The 15,000-nt window shown below is 39.7% G+C and overlaps 1 pseudogene; it reads left to right on the plus strand.

The window, feature by feature from the left end:
- The first annotated feature begins 6,582 nt into the window (after positions 1-6,582).
- Positions 6,583-15,000, plus strand: part of LOC137983715 (fibroblast growth factor receptor 3-like) — a 43,794-nt pseudogene continuing 35,376 nt past the window's right edge.

Genomic DNA, 15,000 nt, shown 5'->3' on the forward strand with positions numbered 1-15,000 from the left:
TTTTTTCCTTCCTTCCATCCTTCCTTCCATCCTTCCTTCCTTCCTTCCTTCCATCCTTCCTTCCTTCCTTCCTTCCTTCCTTCCGTCCTTTCTTCCTTTCTTCCTTCCTTCCTCCCTCGTGTTAATTGGCAAGCCTACACAACTCCCTTTTATGTGGTCCAGCTCTAGTTTCTTTTGCCTTTATTATAGTTTTGCTCTCCCGAGTACATATTTGAGTGAATGCCTCTTTTAGGCGGCTTCCTGTAATACTCCATTTAGCAATGGGTTTTGTTATATTAGGCTTACGATTTCGATCTTTATACTTCTGAGTGATATTTTTTTCTTCTAAGAAAATAGTTCGTCTTGATAATCTATTTTTAGTTTCTTGGTGTTGATTCTATGCCTTGGTAATGTGAATGTGACTTTTTGCAGTAATTTAATTGATTTCTCAACCAATATATTTGTTTGTCAGTGGTAGAAGCGAGTGCGTCTTTAATCGAGAGGCGCAATCAATGCCTGACTTTAGGATAAGCCTGGTGGCTCTTCTCTGAACACGTTCTATGATGTCAATGTTCTGTGGAGTGTACGGGGACCGTATAACAGAGCCATACTCCAAGTGAGATCGAACGAAAGAGCAGTGTAGTGTCTTGAGAGTTGTGACATCGGCAAAGCCCCTGCAGATACGAGATATCAGTAAAAGCAGCTTGTTAGCTTTGGAGACAATACTATTCACGTGGGCATTCCAGGATAGGTGACGGTCGACGAGCAGACCCAAGTGGTTAAATTGAGAGACCACGTCAAGAGGTGATTCGTTCATACAAAGATAAGTTTGTACTGGATGCACTCTTTGAGACATCCTCATTATTTTGCATTTATTAACATCAAAACACATCCTATTTGATTTGCTCCAAATCCAAAGATTGTTAAGTCCTTCTTGGAACTATGCATGATCATGAGAACTGTCAATTAACCTCGACATTTTACAGTTGTCGCCATAAAGGGCGATGGTATTACCAGGACAATGTAAGACGTCAGGAAGATCACTCATAAAAATAATGAAAACAAGAGGACCCAAGAGAGATCCCTGGGGAACTCCTGGTGTAACAATAGACCAGGAAGAGTGCTGGCCATCTAGGATAACTCTCTGATAACGATCAGAAAAGTAATTGGCACACCACTTTAACAGGGAACCGCCAATGCCAAAATTAAATAATTTCTGTAGTAAAATGTCGTGAGGTACTCGATCAAACGCGTTAGCAAAGTCAAGAAGCACAACATTGGCTGTCGACCCTCATCCAAACACTTGGCCCAGTGATGGTTGGTTAGCACATGTTCGGTTCCGCAAGATCTTTCATTAATTTAATGAATCCTTGCTGCCAGTCAGGGAAAAATAGTGCCCCATTATCATAAATCGCAGAAAGAACAATGCTCTTCAAACATTTTGCAGGACCGGATAATGTATATATTTAGCCGAGCCTAAAAGTGGAGCTCCCGTCTCTAACCCCAGAAAGCAATGTAGTGTTTATGGAAAAAATTATGCTTCTGCATAAAGTAAAGGTTTAATCGTCATTAGTGTGTACAGTTTACAGTGATCAAACAGATCAAACACCTCTGAGCTGACAGCAGTAAATAAACAAGCGTTGCAAGCAATAAGTAACAATTTTAATTAACAATTAAAGCTGAAACTGCATACACAGTAATCTCTTTCACAACATTTTCCGTTTGACTGACAGTCTTTCCTCCCTTTCTCTTCAGTTCAGAACAACAGCAAAAATCTTTAATAATTCTGAAAAAGTCAGCCTTAAGTGTGGTAAATTCGCTTCCTTGACTGCAATTTCACAGTCAAACGAAGCAGCTCACAACTGGACACCCATTTCACACAAAAAGCCTATAAATGTGATTGTTGAAATATGTCAGAATCTCTGTCAACACGGAATTGCAAACGTGTTCAGGCTTTTTTCCTTTTATAGCTAGTTTTACAAAATATGTGAGGGAGCGGGGCATATAAGCTTATTATTAAAGAAGGAAAACATTAAGCTTACCTGAAAGCTAACCTTTGCAAATATGTGTTTTGTCTCTCGCTCTATTTCTCTCAGCTTTACGATGATTTCCATTGAAATATTCTCTTCTTCTCCTTCCTCGGCTTCTCTCAAGGATTTCTTCGCTTAAATTTCTCAAATTTCTTAACTTTCGTCACCTCTTCTCTCGTGCTCTTTCCTGCTCTTTATCCCATTGCTTGTCATTGATATCATTTCCCGCCAGATAAACGCTGGTTGCCAAATACAACGCGGCCACGCAATTTGCGGCAAAGGAAAATTGCCCAAACACTCCTGTCCCCAGAGGCTGTCCTGAATCCCCACCCCCACCCCGCCAGTCTGTGCGGGCGGGCGGTCGGACGAACGGACGGACGGACGGACGAACGTGACGTATTAACCAAAATTTCTCGCGTGGATAGATTTCCCCAAAAATCTTACCCATGGGGCTCCGCTGGCGCACTTCGCGGGCCTGAGCTCCGCTGTGAGTGAAATTGACCGGTAATTGATAACTTGCTCTTTGTAACCACTAATGTGTACAGGTTAGATGTTAGCCCTTTTCCAGAGATATGGAGGTCTAGCATGTCGAAGTGAACAATTAAAGAAGCGGTTACGAGGATAAACTCCTTAGCACTTTTGAAAAATTTATTTGAAAGTTCTCCAAACTGGTGTTTATATCGTCGGTTAAAGCTCCGTCGCACTTAGCATTTCGAAAACACAGACGTAAGCCATCGAAAGCAGCGTCCTTGTAGCAATGCATCTTCTTATTAAAGGGAACCTCCACTTCAACTAAAAGTAACTTGAAATCACAAGAAATAACCTTTACGGTCAAATCAGTCTAATTTTTTTTTTCAAAGAAAGAGTTTGCATCCGAAATAAATAAGTTTTAGAATCACCTTTTTTTTTCCAAATTTCACGGATGCCGTTATCTTGAATAATTGTGACGTGTTACGGTTGCCCTATTGTTATTATACAAAAACTCTTTGTGTCAGAACAATAGGGCAACCGTTACACGTCACAATTATTCAAGATGGCTGCCCCAGCGAAATTTGAAAGTGAAAACAAGCGATTTTAAAATTCACTTTTCTTGATATAAACACTGTTTTAAAAACAAATTTCGAACAAATTTGTATGTAAAAATAATTTCCTTCGGTTTATTCTGTAGTAAGACTGGAGGTTCCCTTAAAATTACTTGGTGGATTCAATTTTGCGTGGATAATAAATACTAGATCGTGTGTTGAATTGCTTTTCTAGCTTTTTTGATAATATTTATAAGGAATCTAATGATGATAATATCATAAGGAGTCCAGCCAGAACCAGAGTTCGATGAATATGGTGAAGGAGCAGTTGAGATCCTTCAGTTCTGACATCGTTATCGACATTCAACCTATCTTTCGCAGTAAACCTATTCAACAGATTTTCGGCCAAAGGAGAAGAAGCCTGATTTAGTTAACAATCAATGCTTTGTGTATAATTTTAAATGTGATCAGTGTGATGCTGATTTATGTAGGTTTTACTACAAGGCACTTGCAATCGAACGAGGGTGCAGCGCGAGTTCGATTTGAAATCACGAGTATGAAGTACCAAGCATGAAGTACCAAGAGTACTTACTAAGATCTACTTTCTACGGATAGTTTTAAACCGCGCAAAAATATCACTGTATTGGTAAGCATCACCGATAGGAAACCCGAGTATCTCGAGATGCGCAGAACGTATGCGCAATAACAATAGTAGGCACCGTCCTTAAGTTTATTATATATTTGAGTTCATTTTTTTGTTATTTTCATTGCTTGATAATGACTTAAGTCGAAACGTCGCATTTTAAATTTTTTTAACCCTTTTTTTTAACCATGTTTAATATTTTATCGCAATGTTTTATAGTTAAGTTATGTACAAAATCTCTTTTTATTAAAAGAACAAGTCCAAAAACATCGGTAAGCCACAATCAGGACACATCCAGGAATCCTTCGATAACGCAAGTACCGTTGAAGGCCCAAATGTAATCAGAATGGAGTAATTTTTTTTATGTGTATTATTAGCGAAAATAAAGGGTTTCTGAGTTGTCCGCGTTTTGGTGTTTCTGGGTACCTCTTAATTAAATCATTTTCTTCGCTTTCTTCTAAAGAAAAATTCATTGCCTAACTAGTAAATTCCACGATAAATTTCACGCGAAAAACCCATATTGCATGAATCACAAAGCGATGAGTGCAATATTGGTTTTTCAAGTGAAATTTATAATGGTAATTGAACTGAGTGGAGTGCAATTTGGTCTGAGATCAAACGTGTGATTTCACAATCGAACGAGGGTGCAGCGCGAGTTTGATTTGAAATCACGAGTATGAAGTTCGATTACCATTTTATTACATCCATTTAGTCACAATCAATATTTTACTGATCCAGTTGGAACAAAATTTGCAAATTTCGCCACAACATGGTTTTCTTTGTCTTTCACTTTTCTGCAACTTGATTGGTTACTTTAAACAAGCCTGGAAATCTGGGCCCGGTTGTTCAAAAGCCGATTAACATTAATCACGGATTAAAAATTAACCAAGGAGTTTATTTCTGTACTCCCACATGCTGTTCAACGCTGAAAGTCGGCAAAAATTTACATTAGAAGAAGTCAAGCTTGAGAAACAAAAATAACCAAAGAAACTTTCACCAAAAAGTTGAAAACATGAAACAAAAGTTTACGCTAATCCTGGATTAAGTTAATCGGCTTTCGAACAACCCGGCCCTGATTGGTTGTTTTGTTTTAGTGTTCCTTTCTCATTGGCTGGGGAAATGGTGCAATTAAAAATAATAAAAAAAATAGTGCGGTTTGGGAATAAATCGCACTGCTGAGAGCCAATAAGATTGCAAGGATCACCAGTGATTTCTAAATGGATGTAATAAACTGTGGAACTCTGAGAACGAGATGATTGACATTTTCATTTGTTCTCATTGAAATACGCCAGCGTGGCTTGGAACAAGAATCGGCAGAATACGGCAACCAAGAAAGGACAAACTTCAGACAAACTACCTGTACGTGCTTTAAGCAAACTTAAAAAAAACGTATTTTGTTTCTCCTCAATTTTACGAGAAGTCATTGCGATTACGTGTTTATAACACAAGGGCAAAATCACTGTCGAGGCACATCAAAGAAAAATTCGAAGCAAACGGAGTAAAAAAAAAACAGTTGTTCGCTCGCATTTTAGAGCAAAACAAATAAACAATTAAAATCAACTAGTTCTTTCAGTCCAAAAGACTACAGATGATTGCTATTTAATTCCATTTGAGAAGAAAAATTCGAGTGTCATTCCTGAACAAAGGAAAAAAATGATTAAACCATTTTTAAAAAATACGCATCCACTTAAAAAAATGCATGCATAAAAATAACAAAAGGTTTATTGCCCAAGAAAAGAATTTGTGGAGTAAATTCTTCGACCAGGTTTGAGCTATTACTGGTATACTGTTTTGTCGTTCTCGTTCTCTTTCTCTCTACTTTCTTTTCTGTTCTAGTCATAGGTCGTTCAGGGATTATGCAACCTTATCAGATTCTCTAAAGATAAGCTTATGCCAAAAATTGCAATAGACGAGTTCAGGCTCTTGATTACATCATGGGTAATCAGGGCAACATGGCGGGAAATTCAAAGGTTTGTATGGAAATACAAAGCAAAATACACTGTATAAGACTCTACTTTATAGACTTTCGCCTTCATAAACCCAACAAATAAGTTCATTTTCACAACTGAGATGAACTAGACTTGGTATCCGTTCTTTGGAATTCCTAAATATTGCTTTTTTTGTCTCCATGCATTCTCTGTAATTTTGTGCCTTTGGAATTACAGGAAATGTATGGCAGAAACTCTTTTTAATAAAATAATTTCTACAATAGCCATTCTCTCCAAATTTATTCTGCCTAACCTTTGTGCGCATATCTTCTGTTTTGGAAAATGAAAAACCCAAAATTGCATGTCATGAATACTTTTCATCGTTTTGAACTTCCTTACAAACCTTTGAATTTCTCTCCATCTTGCCCAGATTACCCATGATGCACTCAAGAGCGTGAACTCGTCTATACAGAGAAAAATGCAGGTCTAACCAAATTAAAACTCATCCTTAGTTTATATCCCTCCGATGCTTGACTTGAATAACTGCCGTAGCCACTAGTGTGGACAACAGCTATCATGTAATGTCAAACTGGCTTGAGACCGGCAAAAAATGTATAAAGAAAATATTTTTCAAACCGTTGACCTCCTGAACACGAAATGCGTTGACTGTTCAGAGTTTTACTTGACGTAGTATGACCGTGTAGCAGCGTCCAGCCACAGAAAGCGCGCGAAAAATGAAGCCTCGTTTATGTTTAAGTGAGCTGACCTGGCTTGAGTCCGCGATCCAAAAGAAAACCATTGCCTGGTCAGCGGTCAACTTAGAAAAGAAAACGCTGCCCTCAATGGGTTCTAAACTTGAGCCAGCGATATGATTGACAAATGAAAAACAGAGAAAATCTGTAGTTATTATTTTGATTATTTTATTAGTTCCTGCCAAGATCACTGCAATTTCTGGAAATCAAAGTGTTACTGAGGGATATAGTGAGTTACATCTAAATTGTTCAGCAACTGGTGAACCAGTACCAAACATCACTTGGACAAGATTATTTGATGGGAAAGTTGTCACCATGCCGCTGATGAACATCAAGAAGGCGGATGGAGGAGGATACAAATGTACTGCTAATAATGGCATCGGATGGCCTGCTTTTAAAGATGTTTTTATCGATATACACTGTGAGTATTATTCTTTTCTGTTTACAAATTTACCGCAAATATGATTTTCACCAATGTCAAATGAGCCGGCCGTTAATCTTGAAAAGTTACGATAAATGGTGAAGACCCTAAGCCAACAACTCCAGCGACATCTTGGTCCCTACAATGCACTGATGTTGTCGTTCCTTTGGATCCATCACCGGTGTGAAGAGTGTTGAAGTTCTTAATCTACAGATGAAACTCCGCGTATCCTCCTGATCTTTTGCCCTGGAGGCCAGGACATTACAGCTTCGTTCTTTACATGAATAACCACACTGCGATGATGCCCAGCTTGGGCCAGCTGTTACCAGTGACATCCGAAATCTCTCCTGCCCATGCAGCGTCTCAATCAAGCACTTTGTCGTCTCCCGTGCAAAAGACATCTTCAGTGTTGTTATTGAACTGTGAACGGGATACGGTCCCGCTTGGAAGTATTGACCCCTTTTCCGCGTCACTGCTGTGTCACCTCCTCGAGACTTTCCCTCTGTAATTGCGCAGAAGGACGCTTTTTTTGCCGAGGTAAAAATACACTGTATGTACAGTAAGCTGTAAAAATGACAACACTGGAGGAAATGGATTTCTCTAGGTATCACACTTCGGCTCCCTTTGAAGTGGAGGCAGGCATGAACTCGGAAATTACCTGTTGTCCTTTTAAATAAAAGTAAGAGTGCGGGTGTTTACTTTCTCTATCTTGCTAGTGTTTCTGGCCCCACTATGGTACCAGACTTGGCTGGAATAAAAGAAATTAGGCAAAGATAATGGCACGATTCAGCGCTTTTTTCGTCTTACAAGGTGAAATATACCTTAGCCCATTCAGTGCATTCACGTTTCCTCCAACTTTACGACAGATATCGGCAATGTGGGAGTCTGTTATCTGGTGGAACATCTAATAAGTTTATTTCCCTAGAAATGGGAATCAGTTTATCAGCAGATTTAATTTGAAGCTTATATGATAATAAGTAATTCCCAGCAAAAGAGCCTGGTACTTCTCGGGATTCCTTTTCATCCCATTCAGCTGAAACCAGAGCAGCGTGTTGACTAAGTCCTTATTGATATCCTCGTCAAAAGTTTGCAAATTAGCATCAGAGGTGTGAATTTTCGTGGCGTCGACGTTATTGATAAACTTGCACCTCTTGATAGCAAAGTTGGATCGTTCATAAAAATATTAAACGAGAGGGTGTTCAAGAATTGACTCCTCCGGGATCACTGCTGCCACACACTGTCAAGGTTGAAAAAGTACGACCATATTCATACGCACATACCTAAGTGATGTGGCTATGAGAGCAACTGATTTGTCGTTCATTCCTTAGAACCAAAGTTTCTCCAGTAGCAGTTCATTGCAGGTAGTCAAACTAGAGCGATTGCTATCTCAGCGATTACATTGCGTTTGTCAAGTTCCTTATTCCATTGCTCTGTTAGCGTTAATAGCGCCAAAGGACGCATGATAAACAAAATCACGAACGATAGGCTCAAAGTGTTTCGTGAGTTCGTTTTTGTCAAGAACATGCACTGTTTTTCTTGTGGTGTGGCGTAGTCTGTCCGCGCTTTCAGGTGTCAGGTATACATGTGACCCACCAATTATAATATTGATTAGATCGCTAAGGGGTTTCACCATGGAACATGACGATGCCATACCCACCCTTGGAGCAATCAAGGCACGTCCTTGAGCTTTGTTAATATTCTCCAACATCATTTTCACGAACGTGTTTGCTTTCCCGTTTAAGGCCGATAGAATTCTACATACATATGATTGTTCTTTGAAAGCAGTGTGCTTGCTTACGATCAGGTCTCTTGTGCTATGTGATTTTCACCTCACCTATTTCCAACAAGTGGGTCCATGACAGAATTTTCCAGTTGTCCTAAATCTGATAAAAATTTTAAAGAGGTTATATGGTTTTGGGGGATGCAGCCTCAAATTAGAGCTATAGAGACCTTTGTAACGATTTTTGTCTGTGTTTGAAAGTCCTTAACTTGGTCTCTCTTTGACCTAAAAGCACCAAACTTGAAAAAATAGCCAATCTCAACGTTGTTTCATGTGATGGTGTCAATTTATGGATTAGTTTAAATTTGAAACTCGCCCCAGTTCCCTGCGTAATTCCGAAACGGCCTATAGCAAGTTTAAAGTTAAGAAAAGGCTGTGAAAACAAAGTTAAAGAGTTAAAAATCATGAAAAAGTCAAAACGCATTTTGTAGCGGTCTTTCTCCGAAAAGTTATCTTCGTAAAAAACCACAGTTCTCCTGATATTTGGGACTAAGGGTTGCACATTTAAATATAGCGCAAGTACTTGGGTTAGTATCCTGTGAGTGATCTTTTTGCGGTTGTTTTTCGCTCGTCAAACCCCTAAAGGGACATGATTTCCACTGAGCAAAAACATACTAGCGTAGTCACCTCTAGATATATTGCTCAAGTCATTGAAGTCAGCTGTGTAATCGGACGAAACCGGTAGGAGAACAAAAGGAACTTTACAAGATAAGTTTAGAAGATAGAAAATAAAGAAATAAGATCGATATACACTGTGAGTATTATTCTTTTCTGTTTACAAATTTACCGCAAATATGATTTTCACCAATGTCAAATGAGCCGGCCGTTAATCTTGAAAAGTTACGATAAATGGTGAAGACCCTAAGCCAACAACTCCAGCGACATCTTGGTCCCTACAATGCACTGATGTTGTCGTTCCTTTGGATCCATCACCGGTGTGAAGAGTGTTGAAGTTCTTAATCTACAGATGAAACTCCGCGTATCCTCCTGATCTTTTGCCCTGGAGGCCAGGACATTACAGCTTCGTTCTTTACATGAATAACCACACTGCGATGATGCCCAGCTTGGGCCAGCTGTTACCAGTGACATCCGAAATCTCTCCTGCCCATGCAGCGTCTCAATCAAGCACTTTGTCGTCTCCCGTGCAAAAGACATCTTCAGTGTTGTTATTGAACTGTGAACGGGATACGGTCCCGCTTGGAAGTATTGACCCCTTTTCCGCGTCACTGCTGTGTCACCTCCTCGAGACTTTCCCTCTGTAATTGCGCAGAAGGACGCTTTTTTTGCCGAGGTAAAAATACACTGTATGTACAGTAAGCTGTAAAAATGACAACACTGGAGGAAATGGATTTCTCTAGGTATCACACTTCGGCTCCCTTTGAAGTGGAGGCAGGCATGAACTCGGAAATTACCTGTTGTCCTTTTAAATAAAAGTAAGAGTGCGGGTGTTTACTTTCTCTATCTTGCTAGTGTTTCTGGCCCCACTATGGTACCAGACTTGGCTGGAATAAAAGAAATTAGGCAAAGATAATGGCACGATTCAGCGCTTTTTTCGTCTTACAAGGTGAAATATACCTTAGCCCATTCAGTGCATTCACGTTTCCTCCAACTTTACGACAGATATCGGCAATGTGGGAGTCTGTTATCTGGTGGAACATCTAATAAGTTTATTTCCCTAGAAATGGGAATCAGTTTATCAGCAGATTTAATTTGAAGCTTATATGATAATAAGTAATTCCCAGCAAAAGAGCCTGGTACTTCTCGGGATTCCTTTTCATCCCATTCAGCTGAAACCAGAGCAGCGTGTTGACTAAGTCCTTATTGATATCCTCGTCAAAAGTTTGCAAATTAGCATCAGAGGTGTGAATTTTCGTGGCGTCGACGTTATTGATAAACTTGCACCTCTTGATAGCAAAGTTGGATCGTTCATAAAAATATTAAACGAGAGGGTGTTCAAGAATTGACTCCTCCGGGATCACTGCTGCCACACACTGTCAAGGTTGAAAAAGTACGACCATATTCATACGCACATACCTAAGTGATGTGGCTATGAGAGCAACTGATTTGTCGTTCATTCCTTAGAACCAAAGTTTCTCCAGTAGCAGTTCATTGCAGGTAGTCAAACTAGAGCGATTGCTATCTCAGCGATTACATTGCGTTTGTCAAGTTCCTTATTCCATTGCTCTGTTAGCGTTAATAGCGCCAAAGGACGCATGATAAACAAAATCACGAACGATAGGCTCAAAGTGTTTCGTGAGTTCGTTTTTGTCAAGAACATGCACTGTTTTTCTTGTGGTGTGGCGTAGTCTGTCCGCGCTTTCAGGTGTCAGGTATACATGTGACCCACCAATTATAATATTGATTAGATCGCTAAGGGGTTTCACCATGGAACATGACGATGCCATACCCACCCTTGGAGCAATCAAGGCACGTCCTTGAGCTTTGTTAATATTCTCCAACATCATTTTCACGAACGTGTTTGCTTTCCCGTTTAAGGCCGATAGAATTCTACATACATATGATTGTTCTTTGAAAGCAGTGTGCTTGCTTACGATCAGGTCTCTTGTGCTATGTGATTTTCACCTCACCTATTTCCAACAAGTGGGTCCATGACAGAATTTTCCAGTTGTCCTAAATCTGATAAAAATTTTAAAGAGGTTATATGGTTTTGGGGGATGCAGCCTCAAATTAGAGCTATAGAGACCTTTGTAACGATTTTTGTCTGTGTTTGAAAGTCCTTAACTTGGTCTCTCTTTGACCTAAAAGCACCAAACTTGAAAAAATAGCCAATCTCAACGTTGTTTCATGTGATGGTGTCAATTTATGGATTAGTTTAAATTTGAAACTCGCCCCAGTTCCCTGCGTAATTCCGAAACGGCCTATAGCAAGTTTAAAGTTAAGAAAAGGCTGTGAAAACAAAGTTAAAGAGTTAAAAATCATGAAAAAGTCAAAACGCATTTTGTAGCGGTCTTTCTCCGAAAAGTTATCTTCGTAAAAAACCACAGTTCTCCTGATATTTGGGACTAAGGGTTGCACATTTAAATATAGCGCAAGTACTTGGGTTAGTATCCTGTGAGTGATCTTTTTGCGGTTGTTTTTCGCTCGTCAAACCCCTAAAGGGACATGATTTCCACTGAGCAAAAACATACTAGCGTAGTCACCTCTAGATATATTGCTCAAGTCATTGAAGTCAGCTGTGTAATCGGACGAAACCGGTAGGAGAACAAAAGGAACTTTACAAGATAAGTTTAGAAGATAGAAAATAAAGAAATAAGATCGTGGTATTTTGCCTACAGTTAAAAGGTGCCTAGACAATTTTAAATTTTTATTCTGTTTTCTTTGACCTATTTTGACAGATCCCCCAAACGTAACATCCATTTCATTGAATCAAACGGTTGACGAGGGAGATGTGGTGCTACTCAATTGTACAGCTGATGGTCATCCAGAACCAAACATCACCTGGACCAGGCTGTCTGATAACAGTATTGTCAACATGCCTCTGACCATCACAGGGAAACAGGATGAAGGGGGCTACAGATGCACCGCTGACAATGGAATTGGAAATGCTGCCATTTCTGATGTCTTCATTACTGTTCAATGTAAGTCTGAACGCTCTTTATTTTCAGATTGAGCTTTCAAATCAGACTGGCATTTGCTTACCATCATCCTTTCCTCTTAACTTACATTTAAACGAGTGCATTACAGGTTAATTAAGCGGTAGTCAAACCGCCGAGAATAAGCAAGGATATCAATCAAATCTTTCTCTATTCTTAAGTATCTGGTTCACAGTCTCGCCCCCAGCATCACATTCATTGAAGTCTATTGTACCTTTACCAACATGCAGACTCTGTGTTTTTGAATCCTTTTTATACAGCTATTGTCTGTTTCATGCATGGTTCCAATTATTAGTGTAGGCTTGATTACCAGGTGCCAATTACGGTTACGATTACCAAGCGCTCATTTCCAAAAATGCAGCTGGATGCATAAGGCAAGGTGTTTTTAAATTCCAACAACTAAATCGGGGACGTCCCCCACCACACGTTTCTTGACGACATCAGAAAAGGGCTGTCAAATCTATTACTGATTTCTTAGAATGTATATTTCGTAATTTTATAACGTTTGAACTGTGGAATACAGTAGAATGAAATGAAAGTTGTAAAGGTCGTTACATTTAGTTATAATATGCCTAGTGTCTGTGGCCAATATAACGCGCACCTTGATTGGCTAAGCGCAGCTATGGGCATTAATCTCCCTTATTATATGGCTCTGGGAACTACCAAGTTCACGAATTTGATTGGCTGAAATCGATATTGACCGCGGTCTAGATTTTCCCATCTAGACCGGCACCTAGACCGGTCATGTTTTGCGGTGAAAAGATGCAAAAATGCAAAAATGTTGAGTATTTTCTTCTACCAATATTTATTTATGGCAGTGCCAAACAGCATGATGACAAAAGAGAGGATGACGAGCAAACTTTGACAGAATTAAGTTCAGCTCATCGCCACTCATCGCCGTTTGCAAGTTAAATGTCAGTTAGTACAAACCAGTTACATTAAACGAATTAAATTGTTCTTGTTTGCCATATAATAAACATCTTATTAACCGAGCTTAGTCAGTCTGTATGGGAGAATCTTGACCTCGGTCGTGTGTACAGACCTCACTGCGTTCGGTCTGTACTCACGACCTCGGTCAAGATTCTCCCATACCTCCTGCTCGGTCAATAAGGGCTAAGTAATGCCCATGGGCCGATTACAAATTATGCAAATTAGCAAAGAAAAAAACAAAAGGTATCCAAAGGCCACATTTGTTTTATTTGCTTTGAAAATAATATTGGTGAGACTAAGGACGATGAGTGACGATGGACACTCGGAGAGTGTATTTTATTGCCCTGACGAGCTTGAATTTCAAGGAAAAAATGAAGCCACATCAGTAAGCTTAAATTACAGACGAGTTGGTGCCGACGGTGGCTAATGAAACAGTTCCAGCCAAGACGAAATCGAAACATTTATAAAAGAACAAAAAACGTGAAAACACTACGTACTAGGAAAACTGCAAGTGATATGAAAATATTCCAACGATATTTGTCCTCAATAAACAAGGAAAGTGTGGAAGTTTTGGACTTACTGTCTGCTGACTTTGACCACTTGTTGGCAAAGTTTCTCAAAGATATTATACCTGCCAACTCTCATGCCTTAGGCGTGAGTCTCACGGCTGGGGGTTGAAAACTTTGATCTCACGCCGGCTCACGCTTGCGGGCCAATTTCTCACGCCTGATTAAAAAAGTGTGAGTTGTTGCCGTCTTGCTTGACACAATTTCTAAAAATATGTTAACTAAGACCCATATAAGGAACGAAAACCATATGTAAAATGAATAAGTGACAATACCTTCTGCGCGATCTCTGATTTTTGAAGTGAAAAGCGCTGGGAGCGGGCTCGCGTTTATACGTCTTCGAAAGACTTTGGACGTCGTCGGAAGACTTCGGGATTTTTCGGAAGACTTCTATTGTTTTCAGCTTTTCCGGCCTGCTTCCACAAAACGCAGTTTTATCATCAGCGAGAAAATTAAATGAACAGCAATATAGATAAAGTCTTTTTACTGATTGTGATGGAGATCAGTATTCAAATGTTTGCTGAAGACTTACCTTGCGTCTCTGATCAGTGCCGGCAACCTGAGCGGAAGACACGCATAACAATATTTGAACAGAATTATCGATCCGACGGTGGATTCGCTGTTCGCGATTCCTGACATTGTAGTCCAAGAAGTTATTTCTTCATTTTTCATTCTGATCGTTCCAGCCGTTAATCGAGGAATTCCCAATTTCGGTACTCTTCGCTGCCATTCTACGAGCAGACGGATCATCAACGATTCCGTTTCCACTCGATAACATGTTGCGAAGAGCAGGTCATACACAAATAATATTAGAAACTGAAATTCTACTAAACATAGCTTTTTTCTCATGGAAAACAGAATTATGTAGCCCATTTGATGTCCGATGGAAACAGATTACGTTATACAGTCATAGAATTCAGAGTTTTGGGGGCCCTGAAAATGGCGACTGAAGTAAGTGTACGAACAATGTGAAGTGCCACTGGGCGAGTAAGCCTCTTTAAACAGTTGCATAGTAAGCGGAAGCTAACCCATGACTATGCGATTGCGCTTCTAAACTAGATGTTTAGCTCTTAGGGAAAAAGAATAAGGAAAATTGCTCTGGTGCCATGTTATTGTAGCAGGACAAGGTCTGTTGTGCTACTGTGGCCGTGGACAGTAGCGGTATCTGACATTAGGGACTTTGAGATCTGCTACGACGACGGTAACGAAAACTTCACTTCAAAATGTAACTTTGCACAATCTTAAGTCTTTAGTAGCGGTTATTTCATCTTGTTCACTTCGTTCAATATGGGTGAAATTATCCTACAATTGAATTTATAATAGCTGTTTTGGAGT

Source organism: Montipora foliosa, chromosome 13 (assembly GCF_036669935.1).
Source record: "Montipora foliosa isolate CH-2021 chromosome 13, ASM3666993v2, whole genome shotgun sequence".
Classification (NCBI taxonomy): Eukaryota; Metazoa; Cnidaria; class Anthozoa; order Scleractinia; family Acroporidae; genus Montipora; species Montipora foliosa.